General features: G+C 41.0%; 1 protein-coding gene across 1 annotated transcript in view; it reads left to right on the top strand.

Moving 5' to 3' along the window:
* Positions 1-1,511: 1,511 nt before the first annotated feature.
* LOC121857213 (calcitonin gene-related peptide type 1 receptor-like) overlaps positions 1,512-19,683 on the top strand; it is a 39,043-nt gene continuing 20,871 nt past the window's right edge. Inside the window, exons 1-2 of the mRNA XM_042353164.1 lie at positions 1,512-1,721; positions 2,605-2,671. The gene's annotated coding sequence lies outside the window, so the exon portion shown is untranslated. The remainder of the gene's footprint in view (positions 1,722-2,604; positions 2,672-19,683) is intronic.

The raw sequence follows: 19,683 nt of genomic DNA, 5'->3' as shown, positions 1-19,683 counted from the left end.
TATTGAGAGAGAGAGAGAGAGAGAGAGAGAGAGAGAGAGAGAGAGAGAGAGAGAGAGAGAGAGAGAGAGAGAGAGAGAGAGGCAAAAGGAGAAAAAGTAAGGAAAATAAACAAAATATTGAGAAAGAGAGAGAGAGAGAGAGAGAGAGAAAAGAGAGGCTAGCTCACAAACTCTAGTCTAAGTTATTCTCCACTCGTTACGATAACTTTCCCTCACCGTACGATACTCTGAACCCGACACCTGACCCCCCCTGTGATTGGCTGGTCCCCACTGCTGCTGTTTACTTGAGCAACGGGTAATTCATCAGCGGCGAGAAGGCAATATGATTGGCTGATTTTCTTCCATGGCTGAGGGAAATATCGTACGAACGTATATCTAACGAATATTAACTAATCAGAAATAAAATTATGGTTATCTTGTATATTATATAATTTTATGATTACAAAATTGCTCTGGTTGGAAAATTCAGAGGTAATTTATAAATATTTACAGGTGAATGGTGAATTATTTACACGTCAGGCAGCGTAAAGTGTGGGAGCGAAAATGCCCTCCATAGTACGTCATTTTATAACCAGATTTACGATGATTTTGTTTTCACGAGCCACACTTTGTTAACATTACAGTAATTACTTCTAAGCCACAACTAGGTAGGTGTGTGTGTGTGTGTGTGTGTGTGTGTGTGTGTGCGTGCGTGCGTGTGTGTGCGTGTGTGTGTGTGTGTGTGTAGATTAGTAGGAGCAAAATTTTTTAAGTGGGGTGGGTCTCTCTCTCTCTCTCTCTCTCTCTCTCTCTCTTAATGATATTCCTCGCATGTAAATTACCAGAGATAAGGACCTTTGGTATGGAGGTAATATTATGCGCCTTTAAGATACGCGCCCTAATGATAACTTTTAACCTAATGAGTTGAATAAAGGCGAAGAGGAATGTGTGCTTGACCATTAACCAGGTACAATTAACCCTTTAACTTGAGGTATAAAGGCGTTATAATAGCTCTTCAACCATTAAGTCTTTTACCTGGCGATTAAAGGTGTGAATTAATTACTCTTAACCATTAACTACTACCATTAACTTCTAGACTATGAGTGAATGCTGTTACCATTAACGTCTCTTGAAATTAGATGCAGTTAAGGGAATTTTCTGAATTGTCTCTCGTCTTGCTAAGTTAAGTTATTTTTTTAGACCAGTTAAGAGTAGGTGAATTTAAGTTAAATTTCGGGTATTTTTCTTCTCGCATATTTTCAATTCTCAAAAAATACCTCAAGTTAAGATTTTTTGGGAGGGAAGAGCGTAAGTTTTTGTTCAGTTTTCACGGATTTGTAAAGTTAAGAATTTTGAATAAGATAATTTTGTGTTCTCTTGGATGGCAGAGTGTCTGGATGATAGGGAGGATGGCTGGGTGGTTGGCAGAGAGTATGGAAGGTTGGATGACAGGGTGGGTGGTTGTAGTGGTGGTGGGAAGGCTGAACGCTTGCTGGCACTACCCTTGCTGTAACCCCAGTTGGTCGCTGGCGTTCACGGGCGTCACACACCAGGAGCCACCCGCCGCCCCTCTCTCACTCGCTCTCACACAACGCGCCCCTCTCACTCCCCTCTCTCCCCACCAACCACCACACCCTCTAACAACCAAGCCAGAGGGTGTTCAGTGCTCGTCAACCTGTTTCTAAAAAAAAATCACCGCGAAAAGACGTCCATATCTTTGTCAATCACCGTCGTTATTTGTGGTAAAGTTAAACGATACTTGTTACTCTCTAAGAAGAAACTTTGGATGAGTGTTTCAGATGTTTATTTGCGTTTTGTTATCTATTAGTTAATTATATAAAGTGACGGATTTAAATAGTTCTTTAATTATTTTTTCAAGGAATCCGGATTGATGAGTGTGAAACGATGTTGAGATTCGGATTCAAATAGATTTTTTGTTTAGTCGAGTGTGATTTCGATATGGCAAAAAACAGTTAACTATGGCAACTCGAACAGACTAAAGACCTTCTGGTGATTAGTTGAATATGGCAAATGAGGAACACTGCGATGCCAAATATGCTTAAATGGCAAGTTCACTTTGGTAATCAAGGAGTTAGCAACCTGCTGAACCTGCTAAGTGTATGACAATATATGGCACGCCAAGAATAATTATTTTCCAAATTACTCCAAGTGTGTAGGTGAACATGGCAACCAAATTTAAGTGTACGGGTAACTATGTCAACCACCTATGTGTACGGTACTCTATGGCAAACAAAGACATATACTCCCGAGTTTCTTATTAATTATGGCAACTATAGCACCAACAACAACAACAAAATTACAATAATTTCTATAAGGACAATAATTAATCTAGTCAATTCAAGTGAACATCTAGTTATGGCACGCAAGAAAATATAGCACTTAATCGTTATGGCAAATAACTATGGCAACATGAGAAAAAAAAACGAATATGACAACTAAGTAATTCTATCAACAGCCAACAGAAATAAACCTTGACTTACTGATATCACGTAAAAATAGAAAAAAATAAATAAAATAACACAACAATTTAATAACTAATAACTTGTGACCAAAATAACAATACGACGAATCAAAATTTTTTATTAATTTCTCTTTGTATTTTAGGATATTATTGTAAACATCAGGACGGACGATGTTGAAGATTATTTACATAACCTTCTGGGCCATGTCGGTAAGTCGATGTTTGTCTGTATGTAATGATGTTTAGTGTTAAGGTAGATAAACACACATACATATATACATATATAAATGTGCTTGTGTGGGGAAGTGCTAGTGTGTGTGTGTGTGTGTGTGGTGCGCGTCATCGGAGAGGTAAGTGAAACGCGGCGGGAGAACACCGTAGACTTTCTCAAAACATCACCACCCAACTTTCACTCCCGTATCGTTATATCTCTATTTAATATTTCCTTCTCCTTTCTCGTTCTTTTTTTATTTGTAACTTAAGTAACAAATATTATCTATTTCCATAATTTGAATATGTAAGTAGATTAATAAAAATAGCATGAATAGACTAACGGATAGATGAAGTAATAGGTAGATTTATAGATAGATGGATAGAACAGTAACTAGATGAACTACCAGAGGGCTAGGTGGATAGAACAGTAACTAGATGAACTACCAGAGAGATAGATGGATAGAACAGTAAATAGATGAACTACCAGAGAGATAGATGGATAGAACAGGAAATAGATGAACTACCAGAGAGCTAGGTGGATAGAACAGTAAATAGATGAACTACCAGAGAGATAGATGGATAGAACAGTAAATAGATGAACTACCAGAGAGCTAGGTGGATATATAGAGAAACACGGGATGTATTTTTTCAGACTTTAACAAAATATTTCTTCGGAAAATAACTCAGTATCTTGTTCTCTCTCCTGGTTGGTGTTGAAAAAATCGTAAATTTATTCAATGGTTCCTGCTGTCTCTGTCACTCTGTCTGTCTGTCTGTGTCTGTCTGTTTCTCTCTCATTCTTTGTCTCTCTCTCTCTCTCTCTCTGTCTGTCTCTCTTTCTTTATCTGTCTATGTTTCTCTCTTATTCTTTTTCTTTCTCTCTCTCTCTCTCTCTCTCTCTCTCTCTCTCTCTCTCTCTCTCTCTCTCTTACACAGAAAACCCCACCATCAGTATAGCGGATTAACTTGGATTAAACACATACATATGAGACGGATTTCCTCAATAAATTCATGAACGACGACTAATCCCCCAAAAAAAAATCCCGACTGGAAAAAACAAAACGACAACAAACAACAACAAAAACATTCATAATATGCAAACAAAGTCATGTTTTTTTTCACATAAATAATTAATCATCGATATTAATTTTTGTTATTTATTATTTATCTCTAATACAGAAACATAAATAAACATTTAAAATTTATCCCAACGTCAACATTTACTCAACATTCATTAAACATTACACGAAACTATAAATACAAATTACAGCTGTATTTTGAAATGTGTTTACCATCAATTAATCTCTTCAATAATCCGTAATGAAATATAATCCCTTGTTTTATTTATGTTTTCTTTCTGTTACGTAGTTTTTTTTTATTTGTGTATTTTATTATTAATAGGTGAGAGAGAGAGAGAGAGAGAGAGAGAGAGAGAGAGAGAGAGAGAGAGTAATGAAAGAAAAGAGAACAGAGAAAGAGACACCGAAGAGAGAACAGAAAAAGTGAACAACGAGAGAAAAAAGAGAAAGGGAAATAACGAAAGAGACAGACAGACAGAGATGAGAACCCTTCACAATAACCACCAACCACTCACCATTTTCTTCCCTTAACCTTTAATTAACCATCATAAATATTTTTAACTGTTTCTAAAATTTTCCTTCCCAAAGTTTCTCAAAATTGGACATTGAACATAACGTACGAATCAATTAATAAAATATTCAATAATCTCTATATCTCTGAATAGTTCAAAAGAGACGGGAACAAAAAACATAAAACACTAAAGGGGACGACTGTTATCGGCACTGAGTGGAATGTTACACGAGACGAGTCGAATAAAATTGGTTATTTTGTTGTTGTTTTGTTTCTTTGTCCTGGATTTGTCAGCCAAGTAAGTCTTTATTGCAAGTGGTGAGGGGGCGTCTTTTTTGCATTGTGGTGATTGATGAGTGTGGGTTGGTGATTGAGGGTTGGTGATTGAAGGTTTGCGACTGTACACACTCATCCACATACCCACATAACCCCCCTCCAACACCACAACCCCCCGCCACACACACCCACCAACACACACACAACCCCCGCCACACACACCCGCAACACACAACCCCCTCCCACACATACACACCCACATACAACCCCTCCACACACACACACACCAACACACAGCCCCTCCCACACCCCGCACACAACCCCTCCACACACACCAACACACACAACCCCCGCCACACACCCACCCACACACACAACCCCCTCCCACACACACACACCAACACACAGCCCCCGCCACACATACACACAACACACAACCCCTCCCACAAACACACCCACACACAACCCCTCCCACACAGCCCCTCCACACACACACACCAACACACAACCCCCGCCACACACCCACCCACACAACCCCCTCCCACACACACCAACACACAACCCCCTCCACACACCCACCCACAGCCCCTCCACACACACACGCAACACAACCCCCTCCACAAACCTGCCCACACACAGCCCCCTCCACACACAGCCCTCCCACACACACACACCAACACACAGCCCCGCCACACATACACGCAACGCAACCCCTCCACACACACACCCACACACAACCCCTCCCACAAACACACCCACACACAGCCCCCTCCACACACACAACCCCCTCCCACACTCACACACTCAATAATCCACAACCCAATAAATACTCAAGATTTTCGAAAAAATTTCCTACTATTCATTCAACTTTCTTGTAAACTCTAAAAACAGCTTTTAAATTCAGTCCAAAAATCTTGTCGTTTCTTTCATCCCAATTCAATGCTGTAATTGTGGAAAGTAATGCCTCTATAACTCTGTAAAATTGAGTCTGGTGAAAGTTTTAGTGAATGGGTGAGGGAGTGATGGATGGGAGGGAAGGAGGAGGGAGGGAGGGATGGGGAGGGAGGATGGGGAAGGGGAAAGGGAGGGGATGGGGAGGAGGATGAGGGAGGGAGGGATGGGGATGGGAGGGAGGGATAGGGAAGGAGGATGAGGAGGGATAGAGGAAAGGAGGGATGGGGAGGGAGTGGGAGAGAAGGCTTTATGACTTGTCAGGAATGGAGGAGGAGGAGGAGACGGGGGAAGAATGATGAAGAGAAGAGGTGGGAGAGGTGGAAAGAATGATAAAGGGAGGAGGGAAAGGAGGAAGATAATGAAAGGAGGGAAAGGAGGGAAGTTGTAGCATTACTAAAAAAGAACAATGAAAAACAATTCCTCACAGGTGAAAGACTTCCATCAGACAGGCCAAAATGGCTTCATCTGTCAGTCGATCAGACAGTAAATATCTCACCCAGTCAACCTGTTATTAGGAAGGGGGAGGAGTCAGTCTTTATCAGTCAGTCGATTAGTCAGTCAATAACTCACTCTCAGTCAACCTGATGTTAGGTGGGTGGGGGAAGAAGGGGAATCAGTCAGGAGAGGTATTCATAGAGCCGTGTGACGCACTACCATCACACCTTCAGATCGACACAGGTGAAGCCCTTGGCCACCTGCCGCCAGCCCCCCCATGTAATATTACGACCAACATCAACACACAGCCTGAGTCCTGTGTGGCGTGGGAGGAGGAGGGGGGATGAGGAGGAGGGGTGAGGAGAAAGGGGAGGGGTGAGGATGGAACAGAGCAGGAGGAGAGAATGTGAGGAGAAGGAGGAAGAGAAAGTGTGACCAGGAGAAGGCGGAGGAGAAAGGAGGAGGAGGAGTAGGGAGAAAGGAGGAGGAGGGGGGAGAAAGGAGGAGGAGGAGGAGTAGGGAGGAGGAGGAGGAGGAGGAGGAAGAAAGGAGGAGGAGGAAGAAAGGAGGAGGAGGAAGAAACGAGGAGGAGGAGGCCCATACAGACATACAAGGATCAGGAGTTAACTTAAACACCACTTTAACACAGGAATTAGTAAGAAAAATACCAAATTAGGTCACAGGTTAATGTAATGTCACCTATAAAACCCGTAATTAGTCAGGAAAATATTCAAACCATTTCAAAGGTCAAATTACACAACACAAACACTGATGAGTCGAGACGAGGAACACTTCAGTTGTCATTATATGTGTGATGTAAATAGACACGATGGAGTATTAAAGGTCAGAGGTCAACTTATGTGTCAACTGTTATATGTAGGTTAGAGAAACAACAACAGCAACAGCAACATTAACAACAACTATAACAACAATACTACTACTACTACTACTACTACTACTACTACTACTACTACTACTACTACTACTATTGTTAATAATAATAATAACCCAATATATACGACAGCTTACAATAACTTACCCCTTTAGATACGACAACATTACCAAATAAATACGATAACTTTTAAACCCTTTTATAGATAGAAGGACCCACACCCCCTCCCTACCTTCCCACCCCAAAAAAATAAGTTTACTAAGCCACGTTAAGACTGGCGGTAATCATTCCAAACCCTCCCCTTCCTCCCCACACAGACTCGGAATGTAAAATGGAACGCTCCTCCCTTCTCCCCTCCTCCTTCCACACACATACTCTAAAATGTTCTTCCGGGAGTTTAAAAATAGACAATTAATTTCACATTCTTCAGTCCCCTTCTGTCCCTCTAGGCCCCTTTTCAGTCCCCCTTCAGTCCCCCTTCAGTCCCCCCTCCGCCCCAGAGAGACTAAGACCATTCTGTGTGAGGTGTGACAGAGGCAGGGGAGTGAAGTATCTGATGACAACACGGATCTAGAGTGCTAGGTCTTGTCTCGCTCGGACCAACACTCCCGGGGAATATGGTAGAGCAATGGAGGACATGTTTCTTTCTCTCTCTATTTCTTTATTCCTGTTTGTGTCTGTCTGTTTTATATACTTTGTCTGTCTCTTTTGGTGTTTGTTTGTTTCTTGGTTCGTTCCACACCCTCCTCCTAGTTCATACACTCCTACCAGTTCTCCCCTTCCCCCTCCTACCCCCCTTCCCTTCTCCCTCCCACTTCTTGCCACTCTATATATACAATGGTAAGAAGACGCACATAATTAATTGCCCAATTTGGCTAATGGAAACACAGGTCTACTTTGTGTACCATTTACCGCCCAGAGTGAGGGAGAGCTACATACACACATGAAGGTGTAAGAGAGGGAGGAGAACGTGGGTGTGGGTGTGTGGGTGTGTGTGTATGTGTGGGTGTGGGTGTGTGTGTGTGTGGGTGTGTGTGTGTTATATAGGAGGTGGTGTTGATATATATGTATGTGTGTATGTCTGTGTGAATGTACGTGTGGGCATACCATAATCAATCGTATACGTCCGCGATATACAAAAGCACATGCATACACACACACACACACACACACACACACACACACACACACACACACACACACACACACACACACACCCATAAAACATCAAAACAAAAGATAAACAACCTAACATCTTCCTTCCACCCTCCATACACTACACTCAACACCAACCCAGACCAGGTAACGTTCACAGGTTAATTTGACACAGATGGGTAGACGAAAGAATTCCTCAAATTCATAAGCTTTCCTTCACCTAACTCTCTCTCTCTCTCTCTCTCTCTCTCTCTACCAGGACACAACTTCCAATCACAGCAGGAAGTAGGTCACCCCTCGAGGTAATACGGAAGGGTAGATGGACTCTTTGAGGGTGATGGAAAGAAGTGAGACTGATACACAACCAGACATACAGACAGAACTCTCCCCCTAGGTTATTACCCTCACCTCCCTTACCCTATTACGTTTGGTCTGGTAGAGTCAACGTTCGGGGAGATTAGGATAATAATATATTTTTTTTTATGGGAGTTTTAGAGAGATTAGGGACGAATAACATTGTGGTTGGATTTGTGGTCAGTCAGTGAACTTAAAATTGGGAAATTTGAGCTGAAACTCTTGAGATTATTGAGTTCAAGATTAAGTGATATTAAGCAAATGAAGTTAGTAACATTGAATTATTTTTAAGATCAGATGAAATACTTATAACTTACACATTAACTTACTTACTTATAAATCATCACTTACAATACAGTTACATGATGAGACACGAGAGAGAGAGAGAGAGAGAGAGAGAGAAAGAGAGCCTGGTCAGTGTCATTACCTGGTTGTTAAATTTGGGGATGACCTTTGCCTCTTGACCATTGATAACAGGTTAATTTCATTCACCTCTCCCGGCCCTCTCACCGCCCTCTCCTTCCCTCTTCCTGCCCTCCCTTCCCTCTCCCTGCCCTCTCCTTCCCTCTCTCGACCCTCTTCCTGTCCTCCCTTTCCTCTCCCTGCCCTCCCTTCCCTCTCCTGGCCCTCTCACCGCCTTCTCCTTCCCTCTTCCTGCCCTCCCTTCCCTCTCCCTGCCCTCTCCTTCCCTCTTACCTCAGCCTTCCACTCTTTGTTGCCAGTTTTTCTCTCGCTATTCTCTCTCTTACACACACTTATCTCTCTCTTTTCGCTTTAATTTTTCTCTTTTTCACTTCCCCCTCTCCCTTCTTCCTCGTCTCCCTCGCATATCTTACTCTCACTTCTCCCTCTCATCCCTCTCACTTCTCAGTCTCATCCCTCTCACTTCTCCCTCTCACCCTCATCCCTCTCACTTCTCCCTCTCACCCTCTCAGTCTCATCCTCTCACCTCCTCTCTCACCTCATCCCTCACTTCTCCCTCTCATCCCTCTCACTTCTCAGTCTCATCCCTCTCACTTCTCCCTCTCACCCTCATCCCTCTCACTTCTCCCTCTCACCCTCATCCCTCTCACTTCTCCCTCTCATCCCTCTCAGTAAATCGTGTGTAAGATCTAAGATAAATAAATAAATATAATCCCACCTGATGAAACTGCTGACGTCATCTTCTGCAAGAACAAAAATACAAATTCCTTATTTAGTTATTTTTTTATTATTGCTCGTTTTAATTACTGTCATTATTGTTATTTTAGTTGTTAGTGTTGATATTGTTATTATTGTTGTTATTCTTGTTGTTAGTGTTGTTATTGTTGGTATTGTTTTTGTTATTGTTGTTGTTAGTGTTGTTATTGTTGTTATTGTTGTTATTGTTATTTTTGTTTTTGTTATTGTTGTAATTGTTATTGTTATTTTTGTTGTTAGTGTTGATATTGTTGCTATTGTTATTATTTTTGTTGTTATTTTATTATTATTGTTGACTTCATTACAATAATTCTCCCGTTTCTTGGTTATGTTAGTTCGATGCTCGGTTTACCTGACTGACTGACTGACTGATAATGTTTACCAATATGAGTGAGTCTTTTTACTTTGTCAACATACGTCTTATACACCTCCCAGCAAGACCAGCCCTGTACTAACGCAACTATGAGTAATCCTATCGTTGTGACTTAATTAAGGGAATTTATATAGCCAGGTGTAAGACGTGCACTTTAGAGTTAATTATATTTCTGCAACGTTAAGTTTCAGTAGTTTTTGTCGAGTAAAGAAAAAGTATATGAAAAATTATTAAAAATTATACTGAGAAAATTTAGTTGTGATAACATTTTTTTTATTGAATTAAATGTCAAAGTGAATATTTAATTGATTTACCTTTGACTCACTAACACACCAAAGTTTTGCTTCTATTATAATTAAGAAAACTTTACCGTCATCTATTAAGCTAAGCTAACCTAACCTAACCTAACCTAATCTATGTAAAGTTGGAAGATTTTTATAAAACTTCAACACACTATTTAGCTTCTTAAGGCCAGGAGATGTTTATACACCCGAGGGAGGAACACCACACACAGCAACACCAGTCTTCAAGATCAGTATGACCCTCGCGTTGCTTTTTCCTCCAGAGTAACGATATTAAACAGCCTTTAATTAGTTAACCTAACATAACCAATGCATAAAAGTCAAGTAAAATTCGCGCAAAAAATGGTTTCAAACATAGACTGAGACTGTTTGTGTGTGTGTGTGTGTGTGTGTTTACTTGTTTTAGCATTTTACTCTCACTTTTACTACAATGTCCCCCTTTGCCTGAGGACAGTGTACCCCTTGATCTATTCACAATAAAGGGAGAAAAGATTATATACAACAGCAAGACAGTGATCAAGACCTGACCTAACCTAACCTAACCTAACCTAACCTAACCTAACCTACACTGAAGCAAGATTATGCATTAATATTTACATCTAAAATTGGTATTATTATAATTTCTTTTTTCTTTTTTAATTTCTCTTAGCTCGAATACCTTTCAAAATATCTGGAAGTAAACGATATGAGCAACAAAGCGTAGCCACACGTGACTGCCAGACGTAAAGCTTTGATCCACTTCAATAACCCGGAAGAAATTATTCCTTTGGAGTTAAAGTTGAAAATAGTAATTACTTCTGACTTCTTGGCATCAACATAGGATTTGCTTTAGCATTGTATCTGATATCCACGTAATTATTTAATCTACCTAATCATTTATATTAATTTTATGATAATGAGTAGTACAAGTGTGAAATGGAATGGTAAACTGCTTCGACAACAAGTAGAAATATACATATCCACACACTCACCCACACACCAAACCACACCCACACAATACACAAAACATTACCATCCACACTTCCAGAATCACATCTTATTAAATATCCGGAAATAGTAAGACGCGAATTAAAATGTTGTGAGGTTGTGAAAAAATGTGTCCACCATCTTGGCTGCACGCGTGTAAGTCACCCGGGCCTGAGAGGATTAGTCAGTCTCAAGGATCCCACCGCTGCCACCACATACATCACCTGCTAGTGGGAGATGTGTTAAGGTGGGATGAAAGGCGTGTACGTGTGTGTGTGTGTTGGAGCGAGAGAGAGAGAGAGAGAGAGAGAGAGAGAGAGAGAGAGAGAGAGATTTTAAACAGGATGGATGTCGTTGTCATATATAAATGTTTTGTTCATTTCCCAAGACTAATAAAAACAGCGAGACGAATTAAAAACAAAACAAAACAGTGGCTACGATTTTACATTGTGTTGGCACCCTTGACTCTTGGTAAAGGTAAACAAACGTTGTGTTGGTACCTCTGGTTCTTAGTAATTAATGTTACCATCCCTGCTTATTAGTAAATAAATGTCGGGTTGGCGCCCCTTGTACTTGGTAAATAAACAGTGTTGGCAGACCTGAATATTGATAAATGAAAGTTATCTGGCTCCAGCTGCTATGTTGGCACCCCTGACTGTTGGTATAAAAGCGTTGTGTTGGCACCCCTGACTGTTGGTATAAAAGCGTTGTGTTGGTACCCCTGACTGTTGGTATAAAAGCGTTGTGTTGGTACCCCTGACTGTTGGTATAAAAGCGTTGTGTTGGCACCCCTGACTGTTGGTATAAAAGCGTTGTGTTGGCACTAGTGGTATATTATAGGTGTTTTGGTCACGGCGAGCCTCCAACAGCGAGGGTTTCATTGGAATAGTAAGAACTCTGTGTGTGTGTGTGTGTGTGTGTGTGTGTGTGTGTGTGTGTGTGTGTGTGTGTGTGTAGGTTGTTAAAGGTTTTCGTTTCTCGAGCAAAAAGTCACAGATTCTATTCCACAACCAAACATAGTAACGCGTCACTACCCTGTCCACTAACCCTTGTACACTCAGCAGTAGACACGTCCAGTGGCGGGTGTACTGTACTTAATGGCTGTACAGTACTATACCACCTCGACTCATGGCAAGGGGAGGGCTGACACACACACACACACACACACACACACACACACACACACACACACACACACACACACACACACACACACACCAATAAACATCAAAACATCAAAGATCAAAACATTAACCACTTCCCTTTTCTTGATCACTTAGACTCCACACTGGGAATTCCATCACCACACCACAACACATTCATTCAGGGCCACACAACACAGTCTTTCGGTGCCAGAAGAACAAGAACAAGAAAACGAGCCAGAATAACAAGAAAAACAAGAACAAGAAAGTGAAGAAGAAGAAAAAGAAGAACAACAAAAACAATATAAACAAAGACAAATACACAATCCCCAATAAAACAGGAAATACAACACAAAACACAAGATATTCTGTAGTTCACATTCTTGCTGTAATCCTCTCGCTTCCCTCCCGACATATTTACACTCGAGAAAGTCAATAGTGAATAGCCCTGAGCCTCCGAGGGAACCCGAAGGACTCGAGAAACATTGTATACACTGACAGAAATGATTTGACACAACAGTACATATTGAAAACATTGCTATTGTGACCTGAACGATAAATTAAACTCTCAAAAGGTCTTACGATTAGGAATTTATCGTAGTTGGGGATGTGTGAATGTATCTATGTCTCTGGTAGATGTTTGAAAGGGTATTTGTTTACCTTTTTCTCCTAATTGGGGATGTAAGGATGTATCTGATTGGTTCACTGTGTTTCTAAGTTTGATTCTTATAGGTTTGTCATTACAGGTGATGGCAAGGATGTATCTGATTGGCTTACTGCGTTCCTAATATAGATTCTCATAGATTCATTCTTTCTGGTAATGCAACCAGGCATATCATTGGCTAATTTAATCCACGACACCAAGATGGCTACCTAGATAAAGTACAACATCGGAATTTCAAACACACTCTAGTTACAGTGACACACAAACATACGTGGCCTTGAGAACGAGGTAAGAAGACTCCGCTGGCACTGAGTAAGGTGTGTGTTGGCAGGAGAAGAGGTGGGACAATACATGTGTCAGTGTACCTTACATTATTGGTGGTCTTATTAGTATTGGTTTATTTTAGCTGATGATGAAATACCCCATATGTTACCTGAGGAAGTTTGGTTAGTGTTTGGTTTGATATGGTGAGGTGAGGTTAAGTTAGGGGTCAGGGGTCAGGAGGGAGGGGTCGGGGAGAGGGATCAGGGGAGAAGGGCCAGGGGTAAGGGGAAAGCGGCCAGGGGAGAGGTGTTAGGTGTCAGGGGAAAGCGGTCAGCGGCCAAAGGGGAGGTGTCAGGGGTAAGGAGAGAGGGGTCAATGGTCAAGGGGGCTAGGTATATCAGGGAGAGGTGTCAGGGGAGGCGGTATCAGGGGTCAGGGTCACCGTGTAACTCCACAACGGCAAGAGCTACACAACCTATCACTATATATATACGTGACAATCTCCCCCCAAGGCAGCTCCTGTTATTACGGCCCAAAGGTCAAAGCTTGAAGAGAAGAGCACCACGGCGGGAGTCGACACCTTCCTCGAGTGCAGTGTGTTTTATGGGTCGAGGATGGTTTATTTAATGGTTTAATTAATTCCCCAAGTTGGCCGACACTACGCTGGTTTAATAATGGATTTTTTTTTAATGAGTGAAAACATTCGAAATTTGTCTCAGATAGAAATTAAACTATAGTATACAGTGATTATTAACCCAGGTACTTGAAGCATCCAATACATCAACAACAACTACAACCACAACAACAAGCTCAATCACTGAACTATAAAAATACTTCGAATTTTTAGCTTTGTTTTTCCTGTGGTGGTGGCTGCAGGTGGTAGAGTAACACACGTAGCGACTTTGCTCACATTAAACCATTGAAAAACACTTCTATTGGCAGCAGCTGAAATGGTAGAGTATTCGCCTCGCAAATGAGTGGTCACGGGTTGGACTTCTGATTGGAATGGAGGATTGGATTACTTCCTTGTAAACGAATCTTTCTCCACTTAGCAATGAATGAGTCCACTATCGCGTCCACTTATCGACGGTGGATCAACTCTTGGCTGGTGAACGCTAAGACTCAGCTCAACACCTGCTGGCCACCTGAACCGGAACGGGAAGTGGCGCGTGTGATGAATATATATACTGTGGGGATCACCTGAAGATTAGACACCCCAGCTTATTACACCTGAGAATTAGACATCTCAGGTTAATTCACCTTTAGATTAACCACCTTAACCTAACCTAACCCCCCCCCCCCTAGATAAAATTAGGGAGGTTAACACTAAGGACACTAGTAATAATAAAGTAATAAAAGTAACATTTAATCCTGGTAAAGTTACGGTCCCCCTAAAGTAAAATCTACTCTTACGTCTGGCAGTGTCACTCGAGTTGTCTACATTTCTGGGTTCTGGGAAAGGTTGTCGTACGGTATCAAGTTTATGTGCTGTAACTTTCAGAAACTTTGGTGAAAAATTTTACCACAATGTTCATGAAATATATCCATGGGAAGGTTTAATTACAGGGTTAGTTTGACTTAAGAGAACAATTTTTAATCTCAAGCTTCAAAATCAAACGTAAATATGAATTATGTAACGTTTTGGGGGGTCCTGATTTTCGTAGGATTTTAGTAGGATTTTCAAAGGATTTTAGTAGGGTTTTCGTAGGATTTTCATAGGATTTTAGTAAGGTTTTCGTAGGATTTTGTAGGATTTTCTTAAGATTTTCGCATGATTTTGACAGGATTTTAGTAGGATTTTCGTAGGATTTCACGGTAACTCCTAATAAATGAGACTAAAGACACGGTGTTTAGATACGGGGTGAAATTTCAGTGCCATTTCGGTGTCACTCTAGCGGCCAAAGTTTGCGTCATTACGTCACTTAGTAGTCAGGTAAATTGCTTTCTCATGTCTCTACTTAAGGCGAAAATTTACCTCATGAAAATGTACTCAACGCATCTGTACTCGGGGTCACCTGTACTCGGGGGCACCTGTACTCGGGGTCACCTGTACTCGGGGCATCTGTACTCGAGGCCACCTGTACTCGGGGCCACCTGTACTCGGGGGCACCTGTACTCGGGGCCACCTGTACTCGGGGCCACCTGTACTCGGGGCACTGGACACCAACACGGTTAAGCTCTCTGATTCACCTGCCGCTGTTAAGTGCTCTTGTTAATTATGGACGAGGCGCTATAAGCCTACCTGGGTGTTAGGCTTACTGATAGCATAGTGGTGGTGGTAGTAGTGGTGGTGATGGTGGTGGTAGTGGTGGTGATGGTGGTGGTGGTGATGGTGGTAGTGGTGGTGATGGTGGTGGTAGTTGTGGTGATGGTGGTGGTAGTTGTGGTGATGGTGGTAGTAGTGGTGGTGATGATGGTGGTAGTAGTGGTGGTGATGGTGGTGGTAGTGGTGGTAATGATTGTGGTAGTAGTGGTGAATGACCTGATAATTCAACACCCTAACACCACGTGAAATAATCTTGGCTGTCTATTCTTCAAATAATCCGAATTATTAGTAATTGAACCAATTATTAACATTACATTAAGTCGTGTTTATATCCTGAGAAATAATGACTAGAAAAACGTACATTAAGTCAGCGAATTATTTTAACATTATTTGGATGAATATTTTGGAGAGACACGTATTTGTATTAGCATATTGTTGAACGATAATACTTGACTTTCAATAATTAATGGTTTTAAGAGCGTATGCAAATTAGATCATATGTTAAACTGTCCATATCTACAATCATTCGGGATATTCTGGTTAAGATGAGTATTGAAAGTCATAATACATCACTTAACTTCAACAGGTAAGGTCTATGCGTATGGTAAGTTCGCCTTTACACTCCTCAACGAATAAAAATTACGAAAGGTAGAAATGTTTTGTGATAATGCAAGTTGCTGTTTTGTTCTTTCATTTTAGTTCCACGCTAACTGTCATATTATTATGTAAGCTTAAAATCTCATATTCTTTACTATCTTTTCAATGCCATTTGGTATCTTATTATTTAATTAATCTTTAACAATAAGCTTGGTTCGTTGATCTTACGTCATGATTTGTTTACTTGCGTTTCCATTAAAATTACGGACATTCCTCATTTAAAATAGTTAGCGGTAAATGGTATCCCGTTTTCTGTCTCCATTTACTGATACCCGTTTTCTTTGTAATTTATCCGACGACGAGAAGAAACAGCGAAAACAACGATTTGAAATACAGGACGAAATAAGACAGAGTGTACTCACCGAAAGCTTTTGGTGGTTGTATTGAATGCGCGTATAGAGGAACCAGCAGTCCATTACACACCAACTGTAGGCCGCTGACTGACACACAAGCCGCCACAACATTGAATCAGGCACAACAAAACGAGCTTAAGTCACTCTCATTCCCCAAGGGCCTACAGAACATCTGGTATCGGTGGTGAAGGAGGTGCTGAAGGAGGTGAAGAAGAGGTTGTCACGTCAAACGCTGGTCTATGTGTCATCTAGGCCGTACTAACACTCATTACAACACCAGAGCCTATTTTCTTTAATAAGTCATGTCCTTGTGTTCTGTACTAAACGTATAACATACAAAGTTATCACTGCTTTTGTTTATTTTGAGTAAAAACGTTAAAAATCATTCCACACACTAACGAACGACCAGCTGGGAATTTAACTGAATTGGTAAACAAAGGCTCCGACTACTCACCTGGTGTCACGCAACTTTTTAGACCAATCAGGTGCCGGACGAGTTCCAGACGTGGTCTCTAGTGCGCTCCTCGTCCACACATAATCCTGAAAATCAGAACAAATGGTTTAGATTGGTTTATTGTCGCTGTGGATAGTGTGGTTTAGCGAGGGTTTAAAGTGTACGTTTTGTGTATATAGAGAATAAATGGTGTTTAGATATAAGAACGAATATGCGTAAAATTAATAAAAGCAACTCATATTTCACGTGAGACCAGCTAACTAACCACAAAGTTATTATTTAGTATTAATAATGTAAAATTGAGGGAATGAATGAATTTGTAAATATTTTGAATGTGAAATTATGAAAAAAAAGGAATAACATCAACTTATCTTTCAATCTAATGTTGGGTTTTTTCATTGCAATATTCAACAAACTTTCATCAATGTTACGGATCTTCTATTGCAAAATTAAAATAGACCATTGCATTAAACTTTTGTGGGTTTTATCTATGAAAATGTTTTACTGTAGTCGATATCAACGTCCACAGCTGTGAAATAATTCTGTGCTGGTGAAATTGGTTTATGTAAACACCATTGGTTATGTTGGGAGGGGAGTGATGGAAGAGAGAGAGAGGGGCAAGAGGAAGAGGAAGAGGAGGAAGAGGAAGAGGAGGAGGAGGAGGAGGAAGAATAGGAATAGGGAAACAGTGAGAGAGAGAGAATTAGTAGAAAGTGAGACAGGCAGACAGATAGACCCAAGACAACTCCTGTATAATATTCAATTACTGTTTGCTGAAGGGTAACTTAATATTCACGAGAAATAAAACTCACTCAGGCAGTAGAGAGTGTGTGTGTGTGTGTCTGCTCGCATGATTAAATTCTTGTCTCAGGACCGACCCGTCATCTGTTATTAATGTGTTTGTGGTATTATTATTATTATTATTTTTATTATTATTATTATTATTATTATTATTATTATTATTATTATTATTATTATTATTATTATAGTCCAAAGTTATACCTCATGACTCAGTACAACAAAACCCTTGCTGAATCGAACAATATCTCAAAAATTAGTGATTAATGGAAGAACTACCGATAAACTATTAGTGACGAGGAGCAGTGTGTGTGGTGATTGATGGTGACTGTGTGGTGATTGATGGTGGTGATTGATAGTGAGTGTGTGGTGATTGATGGTGTGACTGTGAGGTGGTGATTGATGGTGACTGACTGTACGGGGCTGATGGTGAATGAATGTATGGTGATTGGTGGTGAATGGTGATAGATGGTGAATGATCATGTGATGATTGATGATGGCTGTCTTTATAGAGATTGATGGTGAATGATTGTATGGAGGTGTAACCAGGAGTGAAATACGTGGAGTTACAGGTGATTATAGGTGTTAATTGTGTTTGGTGGTGTAGGGGGGTGAGTTATGGTCCGCTGGGGTGTGTTAGTATACAGGGGAGTGTAGTGGTGTTGATAGGTGTAGTAGTGGTGTTGAAAGGTGTAGTAGTGGTGTTGATAGGTGTAGTAGTGGTGTTGATAGGTGTTTGTATTGTTCATATATAAACGAATTATATATACGTGTGACTATATACATTAACTCCCACTAGTGTACCTGTCCACTTAATTAAGGACACACACACACACACACACACACACACACACACACACACACACACACACACACACTCTGCCTACCTTATTTTCCCCCTGTAATTTGTACTGTACTTAGTAAATCAAGGCCCGGTGAGAAGCGTAATAATCGACGGCCGAGGCCCCTTAGAGTGGATAATAACTTCAGGCTTGAGGTCCCCTTAGGCAGCGTAATGAGTGAATACCGAGGCCCCCACCTGGAGCATAATATATAAACACTAAAAGCCTTAACAAAAACTCTTTTATATGAGAAGAAAAAACCATATCTCCTAATTACGTACAGTAACTTAGTAAACAAGATTATGTGCGAGAGGACGTGTTGACAGAGGCCCTGTAGGGAGGATAATGAATGGGGTTTTAGGCCCTGTAGAAAGCATAATTAAAAGTAAACAAAGTCTAGATATTTTTGTATCCATTCTCCCCATACCATTACGCTCCCGCCTCTACAGTAAACACACTTGACTACCCAAACCCCACGCTGCCTTGCCAACCTTACACCCGCCTCCACAACCCCCCACAACGTTAAAGAATAAAGAATATACATCGTCATTACTATATAAACGGCCCCTCCGTCCACATTAACCACCCCACCGAGAAGCTGACAAATTAGTGTAAATATCTGACACTTAAATTTACATAATAATGAGGTTTAAAAATACACAGATAAAATATATTTGCTTTCAAGGGGTGAGGGTGAGGTCACGGGGTGTAGGGGAGTGTATTACGGTGTACATTGTGTTGAGTGTTGTGTAGTGGAGGTGTGATGGGGTGTCATGAAGGGTCGTTGACTGCTTCGTTAAACATTTGTGTAGTTTAACGAGGAGTTGTCTCCCTCGTTTACATATTTCCCTGGTGAAAGGATCGAGACCTCTGAAATAAAGGTGATAATTTTGAACCCGAGGAGATGGGGACAATGGGGGAGAAAGGGAGAGATAGGGAAGAGAGAGAGAGAGAGAGGAGGGGGAGGTGGAGACAGGGAGGGAGGGAGAGAAAGCGGGGGAGGGGGGTACAGAGAGAGAGGAAGGGAACCTAACTTAACCAAACCATAACTAACATAAATTACTTGAACTTAATCAAGATCATCTCACAGGTA

Source organism: Homarus americanus, unplaced genomic scaffold (genome assembly GCF_018991925.1).
Source record: "Homarus americanus isolate GMGI-L3 unplaced genomic scaffold, GMGI_Hamer_2.0 scaffold20465, whole genome shotgun sequence".
Taxonomy (NCBI): Eukaryota; Metazoa; Arthropoda; class Malacostraca; order Decapoda; family Nephropidae; genus Homarus; species Homarus americanus.
Note: the sequence above shows the minus strand (reverse complement) of the source record. Positions and strands in the feature narration are given on the sequence as shown.